This window comes from Hyla sarda, chromosome 4 (genome assembly GCF_029499605.1).
Source record: "Hyla sarda isolate aHylSar1 chromosome 4, aHylSar1.hap1, whole genome shotgun sequence".
In the NCBI taxonomy this organism is placed as follows: domain Eukaryota; kingdom Metazoa; phylum Chordata; class Amphibia; order Anura; family Hylidae; genus Hyla; species Hyla sarda.
In genome coordinates, this window is record NC_079192.1 from 232,052,102 (window position 1) to 232,078,631 (window position 26,530).

Consider the following 26,530-nt stretch of genomic DNA (forward strand, 5'->3'; position numbering starts at 1 on the left):
TGCCGTACTCTTCCGGTCCTCCATCAACTCAGTCGCTGACGTCCACAGGTGCTTTGACTCAGTCATCCATTTCCACAGGTCCTCCGCTGCCGAACTCTTCAGCTTCTCCGTCAACGATTTCCACAGGTCCTCCACTGCTGAACTCCTTAGGTCCTTTGACTCAGTCATCGATCTGCACAGCTTTTGCCTCAGTGCCATCAGGGGAATCGAACCCATGACCTGAGCGTTCCAAGGCGGGAACACTAACCACTGGGCTATCCAAGCATTTGGTGACAGAACCCACCCCTACTTTTGACATGTGGGAAAGCACAAAACACCTGTGGGAAAACACAAGCCTGCCGAGTTCTCCTGTGGCGCTGCCTCAGCTGTGTCGTCTCCCGACTACGTGGTTGGGAGTTCTAGCCCTTGTCCTTTTTGAAGTTTGTTATTTCGAACTTCTTTTTGGGGCCACTTGGGCCTAAATGGTGAGAAAACCGACCATGCCTAAATGGTGAGAAAACCCCACACACCTGTCTGGCAGAGGTCACCTAGTGAGCTCACTCGTGGCGCTACCTCAGCTGTGCTGTCTTCCAAGCACCTGGTCATGAGTTCTAGCCCTGGGATCTGTGCAGGCGAGTGTTGTTGTTGTTATTATTAACTTTATTTCTTTTTTTGTCACTTGGGCCTAAATGGGGAGAAAACCGTAAACGCCTGGGTTTTCCGCCATGTATCTGGTTCGGCCGTGAAGCCTCTTGACCGTTTTCGTGTGTTTTTTCCTTTCACTAAATGATGAGAAAACTCCACACACCTGCCCCCCACATCTTTTTTTCTTTCGTTGTCACTTGAGCCTAAATGAGGAGAGACAACAAAACGCCTGTCATAAAAGGCAAGCCTACCGAATACCGCTGTGGCTCGAACCTGGAATCATTTTGTAAAAAGGCATCGTAACTGACCACAAGGGCGAATGCCTTTAAGGCCTAGGGCCAGGACAGCACGTGGCCATGCTTTCACTTTCTTTTGCTCAGTTCCTCGTATAGCACAGTGGTTAGCGTTGCCACCTTGCAATGCAAGGGTCGTGGGTTCGCTTCCCGTGCTGAACAAGACAAAGCACCTGGTCATGAGTTCTAGCCCTGGGTTCTGTTCGGGCGAGTGTTGTTATTATTAACTTTATTTCTTTTTTTGTCACTTGGGCCTAAATGGGGAGAAAACCGTAAACGCCTGGGTTTGCAAGCCTCTTGACCGTTTTCGTGTGTTTTTTCCTTTCACTAAATGATGAGAAAACTCCACACACCTGCCCCCCACATCTTTTTTTCTTTCGTTGTCACTTGAGCCTAAATGAGGAGAGACAACAAAACGCCTGTCATAAAAGGCAAGCCTACCGAATACCGCTGTGGCTCGAACCTGGAATCATTTTGTAAAAAGGCATCGTAACTGACCACAAGGGCGAATGCCTTGAAGGCCTAGGGCCAGGACAGCACGTGGCCATGCTTTCACTTTCTTTTGTTCAGTTCCTCGTATAGCACAGTGGTTAGAGTCGCCACCTTGCAATGCAAGGGTCGTGGGTTCGCTTCCCGTGCTGGACGTTGAGGCACTGAAAGCTTACCTGCTCGGATGTGGATGTCGTCGTGGAAGTTAACAAGACAAAGCAGAAAGGTAAGACGAAGCAACAGGAGCAGCTACCGGGTGAGTGAAAGTATGGCATCTGCCCACACTGAACATGCCACAGAAGGTAAGAAGGAGAGGTTGGAGTGTTGAGGTTGGAGCAGCCACCAGGTGAGAGGAAATGTGGAGTACTGTGGGCATCTGCCAGCCTGAGCATGCCACAGAAGGTAAGAAGGAGAGGTTGCCACAGCTCCCTACAAAGAGGAGACCTGCGGAGCATGGGCAGCTGAGCAGAAGTTAGGCAGATGTGTTGCAGCTGGCAGTGATGGCTGTTAGTAAAAAAAAAAAAAATATATATTTTTTTTTTTGAATTATGAAAAGGCAGCAACAGGCCCTCTACTGCCCCCAACCTCACACTCCATCACCAGCCTGTCCCGCCTCACTCGAGGTCCTCTGCCAACTCTGTCACCGCTCTCCCCAGGTCCTTTGACTCAGTCACCGATTTCCCCAGATCCTCCGCTGCCGTACTCTTCCAGTCCTCTATCAACTCAGTCGCCGACGTCCACAGGTGCTTTGACTCAGTCATCCATTTCCACAGCTCCTCCGCTGTCGAACTCTTCAGCTTCTCCATCACCGACTTCCACAGGTCCTCCGCTGCCGTACTCTTCCGGTCCTCCATCAACTCAGTCACTGACGTCCACAGGTGCTTTGACTCAGTCATCCATTTCCACAGGTCCTCCGCTGCCGAACTCTATAGCTTCTCCGTCAACGATTTCCACAGGTCCTCCACTGCTGAACTCCTTAGGTCCTTTGACTCAGTCATCGATCTGCACAGCTTTTGCCTCAGTGCCATCAGGGGAATCGAACCCATGACCTGAGCGTTCCAAGGCGGGAACACTAACCACTGGGCTATCCAAGCATTTGGTGACAGAACCCACCCCTACTTTTGACATGTGGGAAAGCACAAAACACCTGTGGGAAAACACAAGGGTTCGCTTCCCGTGCTGGACGTTGAGGCTTACCTGAAAGCTTACCTGCTCGGATGTGGATGTCGTCGTGGAAGTGAACAAGACAAAGCACCTGGTCATGAGTTCTAGCCCTGGGTTCTGTTCGGGCGAGTGTTGTTATTATTAACTTTATTTCTTTTTTTGTCACTTGGGCCTAAATGGGGAGAAAACCGTAAACGCCTGGGTTTGCAAGCCTCTTGACCGTTTTCGTGTGTTTTTTCCTTTCACTAAATGATGAGAAAACTCCACACACCTGCCCCCCACATCTTTTTTTCTTTCGTTGTCACTTGAGCCTAAATGAGGAGAGACAACAAAACGCCTGTCATAAAAGGCAAGCCTACCGAATACCGCTGTGGCTCGAACCTGGAATCATTTTGTAAAAAGGCATCGTAACTGACCACAAGGGCGAATGCCTTGAAGGCCTAGGGCCAGGACAGCACGTGGCCATGCTTTCACTTTCTTTTGTTCAGTTCCTCGTATAGCACAGTGGTTAGAGTCGCCACCTTGCAATGCAAGGGTCGTGGGTTCGCTTCCCGTGCTGGACGTTGAGGCACTGAAAGCTTACCTGCTCGGATGTGGATGTCGTCGTGGAAGTTAACAAGACAAAGCAGAAAGGTAAGACGAAGCAACAGGAGCAGCTACCGGGTGAGTGAAAGTATGGCATCTGCCCACACTGAACATGCCACAGAAGGTAAGAAGGAGAGGTTGGAGTGTTGAGGTTGGAGCAGCCACCAGGTGAGAGGAAATGTGGAGTGCTGTGGGCATCTGCCAGCCTGAGCATGCCACAGAAGGTAAGAAGGAGAGGTTGCCACAGCTCCCTACAAAGAGGAGACCTGCGGAGCATGGGCAGCTGAGCAGAAGTTAGGCAGATGTGTTGCAGCTGGCAGTGATGGCTGTTAGTAAAAAAAAAAAATATATATATTTTTTTTGAATTATGAAAAGGCAGCAACAGGCCCTCTACTGCCCCCAACCTCACACTCCATCACCAGCCTGTCCCGCCTCACTCGAGGTCCTCTGCCAACTCTGTCACCGCTCTCCCCAGGTCCTTTGACTCAGTCACCGATTTCCCCAGATCCTCCTCTGCCGTACTCTTCCAGTCCTCTATCAACTCAGTCGCCGATGTCCACAGGGTTTTCCGCCGTGTATCTGGTTCGGCCGTGAAGCCTCTTGACCGTTTTCGTGTGTTTTTTCCTTTCACTAAATGATGAGAAAACTCCACACACCTGCCCCCCACATCTTTTTTTCTTTCGTTGTCACTTGAGCCTAAATGAGGAGAGACAACAAAACGCCTGTCATAAAAGGCAAGCCTACCGAATACCGCTGTGGCTCGAACCTGGAATCATTTTGTAAAAAGGCATCGTAACTGACCACAAGGGCGAATGCCTTTAAGGCCTAGGGCCAGGACAGCACGTGGCCATGCTTTCACTTTCTTTTGCTCAGTTCCTCGTATAGCACAGTGGTTAGCGTTGCCACCTTGCAATGCAAGGGTCGTGGGTTCGCTTCCCGTGCTGAACAAGACAAAGCACCTGGTCATGAGTTCTAGCCCTGGGTTCTGTTCGGGCGAGTGTTGTTATTATTAACTTTATTTCTTTTTTTGTCACTTGGGCCTAAATGGGGAGAAAACCGTAAACGCCTGGGTTTGCAAGCCTCTTGACCGTTTTCGTGTGTTTTCGTGTCATTTAGGCTCAAGTGACAACGAAAGAAAAAAGTCTCTCCTCATTTAGGCTCAAGTGACAACGAAAGAAAAAAAGATGTGGGGGGCAGGTGTGTGGAGTTTTCTCATCATTTAGTGAAAGGAAAAAACACACGAAAACGGTCAAGAGGCTTGCAAACCCAGGCGTTTACGGTTTTCTCCCCATTTAGGCCCAAGTGACAAAAAAAGAAATAAAGTTAATAATAACAACACTCGCCCGAACAGAACCCAGGGCTAGAACTCATGACCAGGTGCTTTGTCTTGTCTTGTATATATTTTTTTGAATTATGAAAAGGCAGCAACAGGCCCTCTACTGCCCCCAACCTCACACTCCATCACCAGCCTGTCCCGCCTCACTCGAGGTCCTCTGCCAACTCTGTCACCGCTCTCCCCAGGTCCTTTGACTCAGTCACCGATTTCCCCAGATCCTCCGCTGCCGTACTCTTCCAGTCCTCTATCAACTCAGTCGCCGACGTCCACAGGTGCTTTGACTCAGTCATCCATTTCCACAGCTCCTCCGCTGTCGAACTCTTCAGCTTCTCCGTCACCGACTTCCACAGGTCCTCCGCTGCCGTACTCTTCCGGTCCTCCATCAACTCAGTCGCTGACGTCCACAGGTGCTTTGACTCAGTCATCCATTTCCACAGGTCCTCCGCTGCCGAACTCTTCAGCTTCTCCGTCAACGATTTCCACAGGTCCTCCACTGCTGAACTCCTTAGGTCCTTTGACTCAGTCATCGATCTGCACAGCTTTTGCCTCAGTGCCATCAGGGGAATCGAACCCATGACCTGAGCGTTCCAAGGCGGGAACACTAACCACTGGGCTATCCAAGCATTTGGTGACAGAACCCACCCCTACTTTTGACATGTGGGAAAGCACAAAACACCTGTGGGAAAACACAAGCCTGCCGAGTTCTCCTGTGGCGCTGCCTCAGCTGTGTCGTCTCCCGACTACGTGGTTGGGAGTTCTAGCCCTTGTCCTTTTTGAAGTTTGTTATTTCGAACTTCTTTTTGGGGCCACTTGGGCCTAAATGGTGAGAAAACCGACCATGCCTAAATGGTGAGAAAACCCCACACACCTGTCTGGCAGAGGACACCTAGTGAGCTCACTCGTGGCGCTACCTCAGCTGTGCTGTCTTCCAAGCACCTGGTCATGAGTTCTAGACCTGGGATCTGTGCAGGCGAGTGTTGTTGTTGTTATTATTAACTTTATTTCTTTTTTTGTCACTTGGGCCTAAATGGGGAGAAAACCGTAAACGCCTGGGTTTTCCGCCGTGTATCTGGTTCGGCCGTGAAGCCTCTTGACCGTTTTCGTGTGTTTTTTCCTTTCACTAAATGATGAGAAAACTCCACACACCTGCCCCCCACATCTTTTTTTCTTTCGTTGTCACTTGAGCCTAAATGAGGAGAGACAACAAAACGCCTGTCATAAAAGGCAAGCCTACCGAATACCGCTGTGGCTCGAACCTGGAATCATTTTGTAAAAAGGCATCGTAACTGACCACAAGGGCGAATGCCTTGAAGGCCTAGGGCCAGGACAGCACGTGGCCATGCTTTCACTTTCTTTTGTTCAGTTCCTCGTATAGCACAGTGGTTAGAGTCGCCACCTTGCAATGCAAGGGTCGTGGGTTCGCTTCCCGTGCTGGACGTTGAGGCACTGAAAGCTTACCTGCTCGGATGTGGATGTCGTCGTGGAAGTTAACAAGACAAAGCAGAAAGGTAAGACGAAGCAACAGGAGCAGCTACCGGGTGAGTGAAAGTATGGCATCTGCCCACACTGAACATGCCACAGAAGGTAAGAAGGAGAGGTTGGAGTGTTGAGGTTGGAGCAGCCACCAGGTGAGAGGAAATGTGGAGTGCTGTGGGCATCTGCCAGCCTGAGCATGCCACAGAAGGTAAGAAGGAGAGGTTGCCACAGCTCCCTACAAAGAGGAGACCTGCGGAGCATGGGCAGCTGAGCAGAAGTTAGGCAGATGTGTTGCAGCTGGCAGTGATGGCTGTTAGTAAAAAAAAAAATATATATTTATTTTTTTTGAATTATGAAAAGGCAGCAACAGGCCCTCTACTGCCCCCAACCTCACACTCCATCACCAGCCTGTCCCGCCTCACTCGAGGTCCTCTGCCAACTCTGTCACCGCTCTCCCCAGGTCCTTTGACTCAGTCACCGATTTCCCCAGATCCTCCGCTGCCGTACTCTTCCAGTCCTCTATCAACTCAGTCGCCGACGTCCACAGGTGCTTTGACTCAGTCATCCATTTCCACAGCTCCTCCGCTGTCGAACTCTTCAGCTTCTCCGTCACCGACTTCCACAGGTCCTCCGCTGCCGTACTCTTCCGGTCCTCCATCAACTCAGTCGCTGACGTCCACAGGTGCTTTGACTCAGTCATCCATTTCCACAGGTCCTCCGCTGCCGAACTCTTCAGCTTCTCCGTCAACGATTTCCACAGGTCCTCCACTGCTGAACTCCTTAGGTCCTTTGACTCAGTCATCGATCTGCACAGCTTTTGCCTCAGTGCCATCAGGGGAATCGAACCCATGACCTGAGCGTTCCAAGGCGGGAACACTAACCACTGGGCTATCCAAGCATTTGGTGACAGAACCCACCCCTACTTTTGACATGTGGGAAAGCACAAAACACCTGTGGGAAAACACAAGCCTGCCGAGTTCTCCTGTGGCGCTGCCTCAGCTGTGTCGTCTCCCGACTACGTGGTTGGGAGTTCTAGCCCTTGTCCTTTTTGAAGTTTGTTATTTCGAACTTCTTTTTGGGGCCACTTGGGCCTAAATGGTGAGAAAACCGACCATGCCTAAATGGTGAGAAAACCCCACACACCTGTCTGGCAGAGGTCACCTAGTGAGCTCACTCGTGGCGCTACCTCAGCTGTGCTGTCTTCCAAGCACCTGGTCATGAGTTCTAGCCCTGGGATCTGTGCAGGCAAGTGTTGTTGTTGTTATTATTAACTTTATTTCTTTTTTTGTCACTTGGGCCTAAATGGGGAGAAAACCGTAAACGCCTGGGTTTTCCGCCATGTATCTGGTTCGGCCGTGAAGCCTCTTGACCGTTTTCGTGTGTTTTTTCCTTTCACTAAATGATGAGAAAACTCCACACACCTGCCCCCCACATCTTTTTTTCTTTCGTTGTCACTTGAGCCTAAATGAGGAGAGACAACAAAACGCCTGTCATAAAAGGCAAGCCTACCGAATACCGCTGTGGCTCGAACCTGGAATCATTTTGTAAAAAGGCATCGTAACTGACCACAAGGGCGAATGCCTTTAAGGCCTAGGGCCAGGACAGCACGTGGCCATGCTTTCACTTTCTTTTGCTCAGTTCCTCGTATAGCACAGTGGTTAGCGTTGCCACCTTGCAATGCAAGGGTCGTGGGTTCGCTTCCCGTGCTGAACAAGACAAAGCACCTGGTCATGAGTTCTAGCCCTGGGTTCTGTTCGGGCGAGTGTTGTTATTATTAACTTTATTTATTTTTTTGTCACTTGGGCCTAAATGGGGAGAAAACCGTAAACGCCTGGGTTTGCAAGCCTCTTGACCGTTTTCGTGTGTTTTCGTGTCATTTAGGCTCAAGTGACAACGAAAGAAAAAAGTCTCTCCTCATTTAGGCTCAAGTGACAACGAAAGAAAAAAAGATGTGGGGGGCAGGTGTGTGGAGTTTTCTCATCATTTAGTGAAAGGAAAAAACACACGAAAACGGTCAAGAGGCTTGCAAACCCAGGCGTTTACGGTTTTCTCCCCATTTAGGCCCAAGTGACAAAAAAAGAAATAAAGTTAATAATAACAACACTCGCCCAAACAGAACCCAGGGCTAGAACTCATGACCAGGTGCTTTGTCTTGTCTTGTATATATTTTTTTGAATTATGAAAAGGCAGCAACAGGCCCTCTACTGCCCCCAACCTCACACTCCATCACCAGCCTGTCCCGCCTCACTCGAGGTCCTCTGCCAACTCTGTCACCGCTCTCCCCAGGTCCTTTGACTCAGTCACCGATTTCCCCAGATCCTCCGCTGCCGTACTCTTCCAGTCCTCTATCAACTCAGTCGCCGACGTCCACAGGTGTTTTGACTCAGTCATCCATTTCCACAGCTCCTCCGCTGTCGAACTCTTCAGCTTCTCCGTCACCGACTTCCACAGGTCCTCCGCTGCCGTACTCTTCCGGTCCTCCATCAACTCAGTCGCTGACGTCCACAGGTGCTTTGACTCAGTCATCCATTTCCACAGGTCCTCCGCTGCCGAACTCTTCAGCTTCTCCGTCAACGATTTCCACAGGTCCTCCACTGCTGAACTCCTTAGGTCCTTTGACTCAGTCATCGATCTGCACAGCTTTTGCCTCAGTGCCATCAGGGGAATCGAACCCATGACCTGAGCGTTCCAAGGCGGGAACACTAACCACTGGGCTATCCAAGCATTTGGTGACAGAACCCACCCCTACTTTTGACATGTGGGAAAGCACAAAACACCTGTGGGAAAACACAAGCCTGCCGAGTTCTCCTGTGGCGCTGCCTCAGCTGTGTCGTCTCCCGACTACGTGGTTGGGAGTTCTAGCCCTTGTCCTTTTTGAAGTTTGTTATTTCGAACTTCTTTTTGGGGCCACTTGGGCCTAAATGGTGAGAAAACCGACCATGCCTAAATGGTGAGAAAACCCCACACACCTGTCTGGCAGAGGTCACCTAGTGAGCTCACTCGTGGCGCTACCTCAGCTGTGCTGTCTTCCAAGCACCTGGTCATGAGTTCTAGCCCTGGGATCTGTGCAGGCGAGTGTTGTTGTTGTTATTATTAACTTTATTTCTTTTTTTGTCACTTGGGCCTAAATGGGGAGAAAACCGTAAACGCCTGGGTTTTCCGCCGTGTATCTGGTTCGGCCGTGAAGCCTCTTGACCGTTTTCGTGTGTTTTTTCCTTTCACTAAATGATGAGAAAACTCCACACACCTGCCCCCCACATCTTTTTTTCTTTCGTTGTCACTTGAGCCTAAATGAGGAGAGGCAACAAAACGCCTGTCATAAAAGGCAAGCCTACCGAATACCGCTGTGGCTCGAACCTGGAATCATTTTGTAAAAAGGCATCGTAACTGACCACAAGGGTGAATGCCTTGAAGGCCTAGGGCCAGGACAGCACGTGGCCATGCTTTCACTTTCTTTTGTTCAGTTCCTCGTATAGCACAGTGGTTAGCGTCGCCACCTTGCAATGCAAGGGTCGTGGGTTCGCTTCCCGTGCTGGACGTTGAGGCACTGAAAGCTTACCTGCTCGGATGTGGATGTCGTCGTGGAAGTTAACAAGACAAAGCAGAAAGGTAAGACGAAGCAACAGGAGCAGCTACCGGGTGAGTGAAAGTATGGCATCTGCCCACACTGAACATGCCACAGAAGGTAAGAAGGAGAGGTTGGAGTGTTGAGGTTGGAGCAGCCACCAGGTGAGAGGAAATGTGGAGTGCTGTGGGCATCTGCCAGCCTGAGCATGCCACAGAAGGTAAGAAGGAGAGGTTGCCACAGCTCCCTACAAAGAGGAGACCTGCGGAGCATGGGCAGCTGAGCAGAAGTTAGGCAGATGTGTTGCAGCTGGCAGTGATGGCTGTTAGTAAAAAAAAAAAAAAATATATATTTTTTTTGAATTATGAAAAGGCAGCAACAGGCCCTCTACTGCCCCCAACCTCACACTCCATCACCAGCCTGTCCCACCTCACTCGAGGTCCTCTGCCAACTCTGTCACCGCTCTCCCCAGGTCCTTTGACTCAGTCACCGATTTCCCCAGATCCTCCTCTGCCGTACTCTTCCAGTCCTCTATCAACTCAGTCGCCGATGTCCACAGGTGCTTTGACTCAGTCATCCATTTCCACAGCTCCTCCGCTGTCGAACTCTTCAGCTTCTCCGTGACCGACTTCCAAAGGTCCTCCGCTGCCGTACTCTTCCGGTCCTCCATCAACTCAGTCGCTGACGTCCACAGGTGCTTTGACTCAGTCATCCATTTCCACAGGTCCTCCGCTGCCGAACTCTTCAGCTTCTCCGTCAACGATTTCCACAGGTCCTCCACTGCTGAACTCCTTAGGTCCTTTGACTCAGTCATCGATCTGCACAGCTTTTGCCTCAGTGCCATCAGGGGAATCGAACCCATGACCTGAGCGTTCCAAGGCGGGAACACTAACCACTGGGCTATCCAAGCATTTGGTGACAGAACCCACCCCTACTTTTGACATGTGGGAAAGCACAAAACACCTGTGGGAAAACACAAGGGTTCGCTTCCCGTGCTGGACGTTGAGGCTTACCTGAAAGCTTACCTGCTCGGATGTGGATGTCGTCGTGGAAGTGAACAAGACAAAGCACCTGGTCATGAGTTCTAGCCCTGGGTTCTGTTCGGGCGAGTGTTGTTATTATTAACTTTATTTCTTTTTTTGTCACTTGGGCCTAAATGGGGAGAAAACCGTAAACGCCTGGGTTTGCAAGCCTCTTGACCGTTTTCGTGTGTTTTTTCCTTTCACTAAATGATGAGAAAACTCCACACACCTGCCCCCCACATCTTTTTTTCTTTCGTTGTCACTTGAGCCTAAATGAGGAGAGGCAACAAAACGCCTGTCATAAAAGGCAAGCCTACCGAATACCGCTGTGGCTCGAACCTGGAATCATTTTGTAAAAAGGCATCGTAACTGACCACAAGGGTGAATGCCTTGAAGGCCTAGGGCCAGGACAGCACGTGGCCATGCTTTCACTTTCTTTTGTTCAGTTCCTCGTATAGCACAGTGGTTAGCGTCGCCACCTTGCAATGCAAGGGTCGTGGGTTCGCTTCCCGTGCTGGACGTTGAGGCACTGAAAGCTTACCTGCTCGGATGTGGATGTCGTCGTGGAAGTTAACAAGACAAAGCAGAAAGGTAAGACGAAGCAACAGGAGCAGCTACCGGGTGAGTGAAAGTATGGCATCTGCCCACACTGAACATGCCACAGAAGGTAAGAAGGAGAGGTTGGAGTGTTGAGGTTGGAGCAGCCACCAGGTGAGAGGAAATGTGGAGTGCTGTGGGCATCTGCCAGCCTGAGCATGCCACAGAAGGTAAGAAGGAGAGGTTGCCACAGCTCCCTACAAAGAGGAGACCTGCGGAGCATGGGCAGCTGAGCAGAAGTTAGGCAGATGTGTTGCAGCTGGCAGTGATGGCTGTTAGTAAAAAAAAAAAAATATATATATTTTTTTTGAATTATGAAAAGGCAGCAACAGGCCCTCTACTGCCCCCAACCTCACACTCCATCACCAGCCTGTTCGGCCTAAATGATTCCAGGTTCGAGCCACAGCGGTATTCGGTAGGCTTGCCTTTTATGACAGGCGTTTTGTTGCCTCTCCTCATTTAGGCTCAAGTGACAACGAAAGAAAAAAAGATGTGGGGGGCAGGTGTGTGGAGTTTTCTCATCATTTAGTGAAAGGAAAAAACACACGAAAACGGTCAAGAGGCTTGCAAACCCAGGCGTTTACGGTTTTCTCCCCATTTAGGCCCAAGTGACAAAAAAAGAAATAAAGTTAATAATAACAACACTCGCCCGAACAGAACCCAGGGCTAGAACTCATGACCAGGTGCTTTGTCTTGTCTTGTATATATTTTTTTGAATTATGAAAAGGCAGCAACAGGCCCTCTACTGCCCCCAACCTCACACTCCATCACCAGCCTGTCCCGCCTCACTCGAGGTCCTCTGCCAACTCTGTCACCGCTCTCCCCAGGTCCTTTGACTCAGTCACCAATTTCCCCAGATCCTCCGCTGCCGTACTCTTCCAGTCCTCTATCAACTCAGTCGCCGACGTCCACAGGTGCTTTGACTCAGTCATCCATTTCCACAGCTCCTCCGCTGTCGAACTCTTCAGCTTCTCCGTCACCGACTTCCACAGGTCCTCCGCTGCCGTACTCTTCCGGTCCTCCATCAACTCAGTCGCTGACGTCCACAGGTGCTTTGACTCAGTCATCCATTTCCACAGGTCCTCCGCTGCCGAACTCTTCAGCTTCTCCGTCAACGATTTCCACAGGTCCTCCACTGCTGAACTCCTTAGGTCCTTTGACTCAGTCATCGATCTGCACAGCTTTTGCCTCAGTGCCATCAGGGGAATCGAACCCATGACCTGAGCGTTCCAAGGCGGGAACACTAACCACTGGGCTATCCAAGCATTTGGTGACAGAACCCACCCCTACTTTTGACATGTGGGAAAGCACAAAACACCTGTGGTAAAACACAAGCCTGCCGAGTTCTCCTGTGGCGCTGCCTCAGCTGTGTCGTCTCCCGACTACGTGGTTGGGAGTTCTAGCCCTTGTCCTTTTTGAAGTTTGTTATTTCGAACTTCTTTTTGGGGCCACTTGGGCCTAAATGGTGAGAAAACCGACCATGCCTAAATGGTGAGAAAACCCCACACACCTGTCTGGCAGAGGTCACCTAGTGAGCTCACTCGTGGCGCTACCTCAGCTGTGCTGTCTTCCAAGCACCTGGTCATGAGTTCTAGCCCTGGGATCTGTGCAGGCGAGTGTTGTTGTTGTTATTATTAACTTTATTTCTTTTTTTGTCACTTGGGCCTAAATGGGGAGAAAACCGTAAACGCCTGGGTTTTCCGCCGTGTATCTGGTTCGGCCGTGAAGCCTCTTGACCGTTTTCGTGTGTTTTTTCCTTTCACTAAATGATGAGAAAACTCCACACACCTGCCCCCCACATCTTTTTTTCTTTCGTTGTCACTTGAGCCTAAATGAGGAGAGGCAACAAAACGCCTGTCATAAAAGGCAAGCCTACCGAATACCGCTGTGGCTCGAACCTGGAATCATTTTGTAAAAAGGCATCGTAACTGACCACAAGGGTGAATGCCTTGAAGGCCTAGGGCCAGGACAGCACGTGGCCATGCTTTCACTTTCTTTTGTTCAGTTCCTCGTATAGCACAGTGGTTAGCGTTGCCACCTTGCAATGCAAGGGTCGTGGGTTCGCTTCCCGTGCTGGACGTTGAGGCACTGAAAGCTTACCTGCTCGGATGTGGATGTCGTCGTGGAAGTTAACAAGACAAAGCAGAAAGGTAAGACGAAGCAACAGGAGCAGCTACCGGGTGAGTGAAAGTATGGCATCTGCCCACACTGAACATGCCACAGAAGGTAAGAAGGAGAGGTTGGAGTGTTGAGGTTGGAGCAGCCACCAGGTGAGAGGAAATGTGGAGTGCTGTGGGCATCTGCCAGCCTGAGCATGCCACAGAAGGTAAGAAGGAGAGGTTGCCACAGCTCCCTACAAAGAGGAGACCTGCGGAGCATGGGCAGCTGAGCAGAAGTTAGGCAGATGTGTTGCAGCTGGCAGTGATGGCTGTTAGTAAAAAAAAAAAAAAATATATATTTTTTTTGAATTATGAAAAGGCAGCAACAGGCCCTCTACTGCCCCCAACCTCACACTCCATCACCAGCCTGTCCCGCCTCACTCGAGGTCCTCTGCCAACTCTGTCACCGCTCTCCCCAGGTCCTTTGACTCAGTCACCGATTTCCCCAGATCCTCCGCTGCCGTACTCTTCCAGTCCTCTATCAACTCAGTCGCCGATGTCCACAGGTGCTTTGACTCAGTCATCCATTTCCACAGCTCCTCCGCTGTCGAACTCTTCAGCTTCTCCGTGACCGACTTCCAAAGGTCCTCCGCTGCCGTACTCTTCCGGTCCTCCATCAACTCAGTCGCTGACGTCCACAGGTGCTTTGACTCAGTCATCCATTTCCACAGGTCCTCCGCTGCCGAACTCTTCAGCTTCTCCGTCAACGATTTCCACAGGTCCTCCACTGCTGAACTCCTTAGGTCCTTTGACTCAGTCATCGATCTGCACAGCTTTTGCCTCAGTGCCATCAGGGGAATCGAACCCATGACCTGAGCGTTCCAAGGCGGGAACACTAACCACTGGGCTATCCAAGCATTTGGTGACAGAACCCACCCCTACTTTTGACATGTGGGAAAGCACAAAACACCTGTGGGAAAACACAAGCCTGCCGAGTTCTCCTGTGGCGCTGCCTCAGCTGTGTCGTCTCCCGACTACGTGGTTGGGAGTTCTAGCCCTTGTCCTTTTTGAAGTTTGTTATTTCGAACTTCTTTTTGGGGCCACTTGGGCCTAAATGGTGAGAAAACCGACCATGCCTAAATGGTGAGAAAACCCCACACACCTGTCTGGCAGAGGTCACCTAGTGAGCTCACTCGTGGCGCTACCTCAGCTGTGCTGTCTTCCAAGCACCTGGTCATGAGTTCTAGCCCTGTGATCTGTGCAGGCGAGTGTTGTTGTTGTTATTATTAACTTTATTTCTTTTTTTGTCACTTGGGCCTAAATGGGGAGAAAACCGTAAACGCCTGGGTTTTCCGCCATGTATCTGGTTCGGCCGTGAAGCCTCTTGACCGTTTTCGTGTGTTTTTTCCTTTCACTAAATGATGAGAAAACTCCACACACCTGCCCCCCACATCTTTTTTTCTTTCGTTGTCACTTGAGCCTAAATGAGGAGAGACAACAAAACGCCTGTCATAAAAGGCAAGCCTACCGAATACCGCTGTGGCTCGAACCTGGAATCATTTTGTAAAAAGGCATCGTAACTGACCACAAGGGGGCGAATGCCTTTAAGGCCTAGGGCCAGGACAGCACGTGGCCATGCTTTCACTTTCTTTTGCTCAGTTCCTCGTATAGCACAGTGGTTAGCGTTGCCACCTTGCAATGCAAGGGTCGTGGGTTCGCTTCCCGTGCTGAACAAGACAAAGCACCTGGTCATGAGTTCTAGCCCTGGGTTCTGTTCGGGCGAGTGTTGTTATTATTAACTTTATTTCTTTTTTTGTCACTTGGGCCTAAATGGGGAGAAAACCGTAAACGCCTGGGTTTGCAAGCCTCTTGACCGTTTTCGTGTGTTTTCGTGTCATTTAGGCTCAAGTGACAACGAAAGAAAAAAGTCTCTCCTCATTTAGGCTCAAGTGACAACGAAAGAAAAAAAGATGTGGGGGGCAGGTGTGTGGAGTTTTCTCATCATTTAGTGAAAGGAAAAAACACACGAAAACGGTCAAGAGGCTTGCAAACCCAGGCGTTTACGGTTTTCTCCCCATTTAGGCCCAAGTGACAAAAAAAGAAATAAAGTTAATAATAACAACACTCGCCCGAACAGAACCCAGGGCTAGAACTCATGACCAGGTGCTTTGTCTTGTCTTGTATATATTTTTTTGAATTATGAAAAGGCAGCAACAGGCCCTCTACTGCCCCCAACCTCACACTCCATCACCAGCCTGTCCCGCCTCACTCGAGGTCCTCTGCCAACTCTGTCACCGCTCTCCCCAGGTCCTTTGACTCAGTCACCGATTTCCCCAGATCCTCCGCTGCCGTACTCTTCCAGTCCTCTATCAACTCAGTCGCCGACGTCCACAGGTGCTTTGACTCAGTCATCCATTTCCACAGCTCCTCCGCTGTCGAACTCTTCAGCTTCTCCGTCACCGACTTCCACAGGTCCTCCGCTGCCGTACTCTTCCGGTCCTCCATCAACTCAGTCGCTGACGTCCACAGGTGCTTTGACTCAGTCATCCATTTCCACAGGTCCTCCGCTGCCGAACTCTTCAGCTTCTCCGTCAACGATTTCCACAGGTCCTCCACTGCTGAACTCCTTAGGTCCTTTGACTCAGTCATCGATCTGCACAGCTTTTGCCTCAGTGCCATCAGGGGAATCGAACCCATGACCTGAGCGTTCCAAGGCGGGAACACTAACCACTGGGCTATCCAAGCATTTGGTGACAGAACCCACCCCTACTTTTGACATGTGGGAAAGCACAAAACACCTGTGGGAAAACACAAGCCTGCCGAGTTCTCCTGTGGCGCTGCCTCAGCTGTGTCGTCTCCCGACTACGTGGTTGGGAGTTCTAGCCCTTGTCCTTTTTGAAGTTTGTTATTTCGAACTTCTTTTTGGGGCCACTTGGGCCTAAATGGTGAGAAAACCGACCATGCCTAAATGGTGAGAAAACCCCACACACCTGTCTGGCAGAGGTCACCTAGTGAGCTCACTCGTGGCGCTACCTCAGCTGTGCTGTCTTCCAAGCACCTGGTCATGAGTTCTAGCCCTGGGATCTGTGCAGGCGAGTGTTGTTGTTGTTATTATTAACTTTATTTCTTTTTTTGTCACTTGGGCCTAAATGGGGAGAAAACCGTAAACGCCTGGGTTTTCCGCCGTGTATCTGGTTCGGCCGTGAAGCCTCTTGACCGTTTTCGTGTGTTTTTTCCTTTCACTAAATGATGAGAAAACTCCACACACCTGCCCCCCACATCTTTTTTTCTTTCGTTGTCACTTGAACCTAAATGAGGAGAGGCAACAAAACGCCTGTCATAAAAGGCAAGCCTACCGAATACCGCTGTGGCTCGAACCTGGAATCATTTTGTAAAAAGGCATCGTAACTGACCACAAGGGTGAATGCCTTGAAGGCCTAGGGCCAGGACAGCACGTGGCCATGCTTTCACTTTCTTTTGCTCAGTTCCTCGTATAGCACAGTGGTTAGCGTCGCCACCTTGCAATGCAAGGGTCGTGGGTTCGCTTCCCGTGCTGGACGTTGAGGCACTGAAAGCTTACCTGCTCGGATGTGGATGTCGTCGTGGAAGTTAACAAGACAAAGCAGAAAGGTAAGACGAAGCAACAGGAGCAGCTACCGGGTGAGTGAAAGTATGGCATCTGCCCACACTGAACATGCCACAGAAGGTAAGAAGGAGAGGTTGCCACAGCTCCCTACAAAGAGGAGACCTGCGGAGCATGGGCAGCTGAGCAGAAGTTAGGCAGATGTGTTGCAGCTGGCAGTGATGGCTGTTAGTAAAAAAAAAAAAAAAATATATATTTTTTTTGAATTATGAAAAGGCAGCAACAGGCCCTCTACTGCCCCCAACCTCACACTCCATCACCAGCCTGTCCCGCCTCACTCGAGGTCCTCTGCCAACTCTGTCACAGCTCTCCCCAGGTCCTTTGACTCAGTCACCGATTTCCCCAGATCCTCCTCTGCCGTACTCTTCCAGTCCTCTATCAACTCAGTCGCCGATGTCCACAGGTGCTTTGACTCAGTCATCCATTTCCACAGCTCCTCCGCTGTCGAACTCTTCAGCTTCTCCGTGACCGACTTCCAAAGGTCCTCCGCTGCCGTACTCTTCCGGTCCTCCATCAACTCAGTCGCTGACGTCCACAGGTGCTTTGACTCAGTCATCCATTTCCACAGGTCCTCCGCTGCCGAACTCTTCAGCTTCTCCGTCAACGATTTCCACAGGTCCTCCACTGCTGAACTCCTTAGGTCCTTTGACTCAGTCATCGATCTGCACAGCTTTTGCCTCAGTGCCATCAGGGGAATCGAACCCATGACCTGAGCGTTCCAAGGCGGGAACACTAACCACTGGGCTATCCAAGCATTTGGTGACAGAACCCACCCCTACTTTTGACATGTGGGAAAGCACAAAACACCTGTGGGAAAACACAAGGGTTCGCTTCCCGTGCTGGACGTTGAGGCTTACCTGAAAGCTTACCTGCTCGGATGTGGATGTCGTCGTGGAAGTGAACAAGACAAAGCACCTGGTCATGAGTTCTAGCCCTGGGTTCTGTTCGGGCGAGTGTTGTTATTATTAACTTTATTTCTTTTTTTGTCACTTGGGCCTAAATGGGGAGAAAACCGTAAACGCCTGGGTTTGCAAGCCTCTTGACCGTTTTCGTGTGTTTTTTCCTTTCACTAAATGATGAGAAAACTCCACACACCTGCCCCCCACATCTTTTTTTCTTTCGTTGTCACTTGAGCCTAAATGAGGAGAGACAACAAAACGCCTGTCATAAAAGGCAAGCCTACCGAATACCGCTGTGGCTCGAACCTGGAATCATTTTGTAAAAAGGCATCGTAACTGACCACAAGGGGGCGAATGCCTTTAAGGCCTAGGGCCAGGACAGCACGTGGCCATGCTTTCACTTTCTTTTGTTCAGTTCCTCGTATAGCACAGTGGTTAGAGTCGCCACCTTGCAATGCAAGGGTCGTGGGTTCGCTTCCCGTGCTGGACGTTGAGGCACTGAAAGCTTACCTGCTCGGATGTGGATGTCGTCGTGGAAGTTAACAAGACAAAGCAGAAAGGTAAGACGAAGCAACAGGAGCAGCTACCGGGTGAGTGAAAGTATGGCATCTGCCCACACTGAACATGCCACAGAAGGTAAGAAGGAGAGGTTGGAGTGTTGAGGTTGGAGCAGCCACCAGGTGAGAGGAAATGTGGAGTGCTGTGGGCATCTGCCAGCCTGAGCATGCCACAGAAGGTAAGAAGGAGAGGTTGCCACAGCTCCCTACAAAGAGGAGACCTGCGGAGCATGGGCAGCTGAGCAGAAGTTAGGCAGATGTGTTGCAGCTGGCAGTGATGGCTGTTATGAAAAGGCAGCAACAGGCCCTCTACTGCCCCCAACCTCACACTCCATCACCAGCCTGTCCCGCCTCACTCGAGGTCCTCTGCCAACTCTGTCACCGCTCTCCCCAGGTCCTTTGACTCAGTCACCGATTTCCCCAGATCCTCCTCTGCCGTACTCTTCCAGTCCTCTATCAACTCAGTCGCCGATGTCCACAGGTGCTTTGACTCAGTCATCCATTTCCACAGCTCCTCCGCTGTCGAACTCTTCAGCTTCTCCGTGACTGACTTCCAAAGGTCCTCCGCTGCCGTACTCTTCCGGTCCTCCATCAACTCAGTCGCTGACGTCCACAGGTGCTTTGACTCAGTCATCCATTTCCACAGGTCCTCCGCTGCCGAACTCTTCAGCTTCTCCGTCAACGATTTCCACAGGTCCTCCACTGCTGAACTCCTTAGGTCCTTTGACTCAGTCATCGATCTGCACAGCTTTTGCCTCAGTGCCATCAGGGGAATCGAACCCATGACCTGAGCGTTCCAAGGCGGGAACACTAACCACTGGGCTATCCAAGCATTTGGTGACAGAACCCACCCCTACTTTTGACATGTGGGAAAGCACAAAACACCTGTGGGAAAACACAAGCCTGCCGAGTTCTCCTGTGGCGCTGCCTCAGCTGTGTCGTCTCCCGACTACGTGGTTGGGAGTTCTAGCCCTTGTCCTTTTTGAAGTTTGTTATTTCGAACTTCTTTTTGGGGCCACTTGGGCCTAAATGGTGAGAAAACCGACCATGCCTAAATGGTGAGAAAACCCCACACACCTGTCTGGCAGAGGACACCTAGTGAGCTCACTCGTGGCGCTACCTCAGCTGTGCTGTCTTCCAAGCACCTGGTCATGAGTTCTAGCCCTGGGATCTGTGCAGGCGAGTGTTGTTGTTGTTATTATTAACTTTATTTCTTTTTTTGTCACTTGGGCCTAAATGGGGAGAAAACCGTAAACGCCTGGGTTTTCCGCCGTGTATCTGGTTCGGCCGTGAAGCCTCTTGACCGTTTTCGTGTGTTTTTTCCTTTCACTAAATGATGAGAAAACTCCACACACCTGCCCCCCACATCTTTTTTTCTTTCGTTGTCACTTGAGCCTAAATGAGGAGAGACAACAAAACGCCTGTCATAAAAGGCAAGCCTACCGAATACCGCTGTGGCTCGAACCTGGAATCATTTTGTAAAAAGGCATCGTAACTGACCACAAGGGTGAATGCCTTGAAGGCCTAGGGCCAGGACAGCACGTGGCCATGCTTTCACTTTCTTTTGTTCAGTTCCTCGTATAGCACAGTGGTTAGCGTCGCCACCTTGCAATGCAAGGGTCGTGGGTTCGCTTCCCGTGCTGGACGTTGAGGCACTGAAAGCTTACCTGCTCGGATGTGGATGTCGTCGTGGAAGTTAACAAGACAAAGCAGAAAGGTAAGACGAAGCAACAGGAGCAGCTACCGGGTGAGTGAAAGTATGGCATCTGCCCACACTGAACATGCCACAGAAGGTAAGAAGGAGAGGTTGGAGTGTTGAGGTTGGAGCAGCCACCAGGTGAGAGGAAATGTGGAGTGCTGTGGGCATCTGCCAGCCTGAGCATGCCACAGAAGGTAAGAAGGAGAGGTTGCCACAGCTCCCTACAAAGAGGAGACCTGCGGAGCATGGGCAGCTGAGCAGAAGTTAGGCAGATGTGTTGCAGCTGGCAGTGATGGCTGTTAGTAAAAAAAAAAAAATATATATATTTTTTTTGAATTATGAAAAGGCAGCAACAGGCCCTCTACTGCCCCCAACCTCACACTCCATCACCAGCCTGTTCGGCCTAAATGATTCCAGGTTCGAGCCACAGCGGTATTCGGTAGGCTTGCCTTTTATGACAGGCGTTTTGTTGCCTCTCCTCATTTAGGCTCAAGTGACAACGAAAGAAAAAAAGATGTGGGGGGCAGGTGTGTGGAGTTTTCTCATCATTTAGTGAAAGGAAAAAACACACGAAAACGGTCAAGAGGCTTGCAAACCCAGGCGTTTACGGTTTTCTCCCCATTTAGGCCCAAGTGACAAAAAAAGAAATAAAGTTAATAATAACAACACTCGCCCGAACAGAACCCAGGGCTAGAACTCATGACCAGGTGCTTTGTCTTGTCTTGTATATATTTTTTTGAATTATGAAAAGGCAGCAACAGGCCCTCTACTGCCCCCAACCTCACACTCCATCACCAGCCTGTCCCGCCTCACTCGAGGTCCTCTGCCAACTCTGTCACCGCTCTCCCCAGGTCCTTTGACTCAGTCACCGATTTCCCCAGATCCTCCGCTGCCGTACTCTTCCAGTCCTCTATCAACTCAGTCGCCGACGTCCACAGGTGCTTTGACTCAGTCATCCATTTCCACAGCTCCTCCGCTGTCGAACTCTTCAGCTTCTCCGTCACCGACTTCCACAGGTCCTCCGCTGCCGTACTCTTCCGGTCCTCCATCAACTCAGTCGCTGACGTCCACAGGTGCTTTGACTCAGTCATCCATTTCCACAGGTCCTCCGCTGCCGAACTCTTCAGCTTCTCCGTCAACGATTTCCACAGGTCCTCCACTGCTGAACTCCTTAGGTCCTTTGACTCAGTCATCGATCTGCACAGCTTTTGCCTCAGTGCCATCAGGGGAATCGAACCCATGACCTGAGCGTTCCAAGGCGGGAACACTAACCACTGGGCTATCCAAGCATTTGGTGACAGAACCCACCCCTACTTTTGACATGTGGGAAAGCACAAAACACCTGTGGTAAAACACAAGCCTGCCGAGTTCTCCTGTGGCGCTGCCTCAGCTGTGTCGTCTCCCGACTACGTGGTTGGGAGTTCTAGCCCTTGTCCTTTTTGAAGTTTGTTATTTCGAACTTCTTTTTGGGGCCACTTGGGCCTAAATGGTGAGAAAACCGACCATGCCTAAATGGTGAGAAAACCCCACACACCTGTCTGGCAGAGGTCACCTAGTGAGCTCACTCGTGGCGCTACCTCAGCTGTGCTGTCTTCCAAGCACCTGGTCATGAGTTCTAGCCCTGGGATCTGTGCAGGCGAGTGTTGTTGTTGTTATTATTAACTTTATTTCTTTTTTTGTCACTTGGGCCTAAATGGGGAGAAAACCGTAAACGCCTGGGTTTTCCGCCGTGTATCTGGTTCGGCCGTGAAGCCTCTTGACCGTTTTCGTGTGTTTTTTCCTTTCACTAAATGATGAGAAAACTCCACACACCTGCCCCCCACATCTTTTTTTCTTTCGTTGTCACTTGAGCCTAAATGAGGAGAGGCAACAAAACGCCTGTCATAAAAGGCAAGCCTACCGAATACCGCTGTGGCTCGAACCTGGAATCATTTTGTAAAAAGGCATCGTAACTGACCACAAGGGTGAATGCCTTGAAGGCCTAGGGCCAGGACAGCACGTGGCCATGCTTTCACTTTCTTTTGTTCAGTTCCTCGTATAGCACAGTGGTTAGCGTTGCCACCTTGCAATGCAAGGGTCGTGGGTTCGCTTCCCGTGCTGGACGTTGAGGCACTGAAAGCTTACCTGCTCGGATGTGGATGTCGTCGTGGAAGTTAACAAGACAAAGCAGAAAGGTAAGACGAAGCAACAGGAGCAGCTACCGGGTGAGTGAAAGTATGGCATCTGCCCACACTGAACATGCCACAGAAGGTAAGAAGGAGAGGTTGCCACAGCTCCCTACAAAGAGGAGACCTGCGGAGCATGGGCAGCTGAGCAGAAGTTAGGCAGATGTGTTGCAGCTGGCAGTGATGGCTGTTAGTAAAAAAAAAAAAAAAATATATATTTTTTTTGAATTATGAAAAGGCAGCAACAGGCCCTCTACTGCCCCCAACCTCACACTCCATCACCAGCCTGTCCCGCCTCACTCGAGGTCCTCTGCCAACTCTGTCACAGCTCTCCCCAGGTCCTTTGACTCAGTCACCGATTTCCCCAGATCCTCCTCTGCCGTACTCTTCCAGTCCTCTATCAACTCAGTCGCCGATGTCCACAGGTGCTTTGACTCAGTCATCCATTTCCACAGCTCCTCCGCTGTCGAACTCTTCAGCTTCTCCGTGACCGACTTCCAAAGGTCCTCCGCTGCCGTACTCTTCCGGTCCTCCATCAACTCAGTCGCTGACGTCCACAGGTGCTTTGACTCAGTCATCCATTTCCACAGGTCCTCCGCTGCCGAACTCTTCAGCTTCTCCGTCAACGATTTCCACAGGTCCTCCACTGCTGAACTCCTTAGGTCCTTTGACTCAGTCATCGATCTGCACAGCTTTTGCCTCAGTGCCATCAGGGGAATCGAACCCATGACCTGAGCGTTCCAAGGCGGGAACACTAACCACTGGGCTATCCAAGCATTTGGTGACAGAACCCACCCCTACTTTTGACATTTGGGAAAGCACAAAACACCTGTGGGAAAACACAAGGGTTCGCTTCCCGTGCTGGACGTTGAGGCTTACCTGAAAGCTTACCTGCTCGGATGTGGATGTCGTCGTGGAAGTGAACAAGACAAAGCACCTGGTCATGAGTTCTAGCCCTGGGTTCTGTTCGGGCGAGTGTTGTTATTATTAACTTTATTTCTTTTTTTGTCACTTGGGCCTAAATGGGGAGAAAACCGTAAACGCCTGGGTTTGCAAGCCTCTTGACCGTTTTCGTGTGTTTTTTCCTTTCACTAAATGATGAGAAAACTCCACACACCTGCCCCCCACATCTTTTTTTCTTTCGTTGTCACTTGAGCCTAAATGAGGAGAGACAACAAAACGCCTGTCATAAAAGGCAAGCCTACCGAATACCGCTGTGGCTCGAACCTGGAATCATTTTGTAAAAAGGCATCGTAACTGACCACAAGGGGGCGAATGCCTTTAAGGCCTAGGGCCAGGACAGCACGTGGCCATGCTTTCACTTTCTTTTGTTCAGTTCCTCGTATAGCACAGTGGTTAGAGTCGCCACCTTGCAATGCAAGGGTCGTGGGTTCGCTTCCCGTGCTGGACGTTGAGGCACTGAAAGCTTACCTGCTCGGATGTGGATGTCGTCGTGGAAGTTAACAAGACAAAGCAGAAAGGTAAGACGAAGCAACAGGAGCAGCTACCGGGTGAGTGAAAGTATGGCATCTGCCCACACTGAACATGCCACAGAAGGTAAGAAGGAGAGGTTGGAGTGTTGAGGTTGGAGCAGCCACCAGGTGAGAGGAAATGTGGAGTGCTGTGGGCATCTGCCAGCCTGAGCATGCCACAGAAGGTAAGAAGGAGAGGTTGCCACAGCTCCCTACAAAGAGGAGACCTGCGGAGCATGGGCAGCTGAGCAGAAGTTAGGCAGATGTGTTGCAGCTGGCAGTGATGGCTGTTATGAAAAGGCAGCAACAGGCCCTCTACTGCCCCCAACCTCACACTCCATCACCAGCCTGTCCCGCCTCACTCGAGGTCCTCTGCCAACTCTGTCACCGCTCTCCCCAGGTCCTTTGACTCAGTCACCGATTTCCCCAGATCCTCCTCTGCCGTACTCTTCCAGTCCTCTATCAACTCAGTCGCCGATGTCCACAGGTGCTTTGACTCAGTCATCCATTTCCACAGCTCCTCCGCTGTCGAACTCTTCAGCTTCTCCGTGACTGACTTCCAAAGGTCCTCCGCTGCCGTACTCTTCCGGTCCTCCATCAACTCAGTCGCTGACGTCCACAGGTGCTTTGACTCAGTCATCCATTTCCACAGGTCCTCCGCTGCCGAACTCTTCAGCTTCTCCGTCAACGATTTCCACAGGTCCTCCACTGCTGAACTCCTTAGGTCCTTTGACTCAGTCATCGATCTGCACAGCTTTTGCCTCAGTGCCATCAGGGGAATCGAACCCATGACCTGAGCGTTCCAAGGCGGGAACACTAACCACTGGGCTATCCAAGCATTTGGTGACAGAACCCACCCCTACTTTTGACATGTGGGAAAGCACAAAACACCTGTGGGAAAACACAAGCCTGCCGAGTTCTCCTGTGGCGCTGCCTCAGCTGTGTCGTCTCCCGACTACGTGGTTGGGAGTTCTAGCCCTTGTCCTTTTTGAAGTTTGTTATTTCGAACTTCTTTTTGGGGCCACTTGGGCCTAAATGGTGAGAAAACCGACCATGCCTAAATGGTGAGAAAACCCCACACACCTGTCTGGCAGAGGTCACCTAGTGAGCTCACTCGTGGCGCTACCTCAGCTGTGCTGTCTTCCAAGCACCTGGTCATGAGTTCTAGCCCTGGGATCTGTGCAGGCGAGTGTTGTTGTTGTTATTATTAACTTTATTTCTTTTTTTGTCACTTGGGCCTAAATGGGGAGAAAACCGTAAACGCCTGGGTTTTCCGCCGTGTATCTGGTTCGGCCGTGAAGCCTCTTGACCGTTTTCGTGTGTTTTTTCCTTTCACTAAATGATGAGAAAACTCCACACACCTGCCCCCCACATCTTTTTTTCTTTCGTTGTCACTTGAACCTAAATGAGGAGAGGCAACAAAACGCCTGTCATAAAAGGCAAGCCTACCGAATACCGCTGTGGCTCGAACCTGGAATCATTTTGTAAAAAGGCATCGTAACTGACCACAAGGGTGAATGCCTTGAAGGCCTAGGGCCAGGACAGCACGTGGCCATGCTTTCACTTTCTTTTGTTCAGTTCCTCGTATAGCACAGTGGTTAGCGTCGCCACCTTGCAATGCAAGGGTCGTGGGTTCGCTTCCCGTGCTGGACGTTGAGGCACTGAAAGCTTACCTGCTTGGATGTGGATGTCGTCGTGGAAGTTAACAAGACAAAGCAGAAAGGTAAGACGAAGCAACAGGAGCAGCTACCGGGTGAGTGAAAGTATGGCATCTGCCCACACTGAACATGCCACAGAAGGTAAGAAGGAGAGGTTGCCACAGCTCCCTACAAAGAGGAGACCTGCGGAGCATGGGCAGCTGAGCAGAAGTTAGGCAGATGTGTTGCAGCTGGCAGTGATGGCTGTTAGTAAAAAAAAAAAAAATATATATATTTTTTTTGAATTATGAAAAGGCAGCAACAGGCCCTCTACTGCCCCCAACCTCACACTCCATCACCAGCCTGTCCCGCCTCACTCGAGGTCCTCTGCCAACTCTGTCACCGCTCTCCCCAGGTCCTTTGACTCAGTCACCGATTTCCCCAGATCCTCCTCTGCCGTACTCTTCCAGTCCTCTATCAACTCAGTCGCCGATGTCCACAGGTGCTTTGACTCAGTCATCCATTTCCACAGGTCCTCCGCTGCCGAACTCTATAGCTTCTCCGTCAACGATTACCACAGGTCCTCCACTGCTGAACTCCTTAGGTCCTTTGACTCAGCTTTTGCCTCAGTGCCATCAGGGGAATCGAACCCATGACCTGAGCGTTCCAAGGCGGGAACACTAACCACTGGGCTATCCAAGCATTTGGTGACAGAACCCACCCCTACTTTTGACATGTGGGAAAGCACAAAACACCTGTGGGAAAACACAAGGGTTCGCTTCCCGTGCTGGACGTTGAGGCTTACCTGAAAGCTTACCTGCTCGGATGTGGATGTCGTCGTGGAAGTGAACAAGACAAAGCACCTGGTCATGAGTTCTAGCCCTGGGTTCTGTTCGGGCGAGTGTTGTTATTATTAACTTTATTTCTTTTTTTGTCACTTGGGCCTAAATGGGGAGAAAACGCCTGGGTTTGCAAGCCTCTTGACCGTTTTCGTGTGTTTTTTCCTTTCACTAAATGATGAGAAAACTCCACACACCTGCCCCCCACATCTTTTTTTCTTTCGTTGTCACTTGAGCCTAAATGAGGAGAGACAACAAAACGCCTGTCATAAAAGGCAAGCCTACCGAATACCGCTGTGGCTCGAACCTGGAATCATTTTGTAAAAAGGCATCGTAACTGACCACAAGGGCGAATGCCTTGAAGGCCTA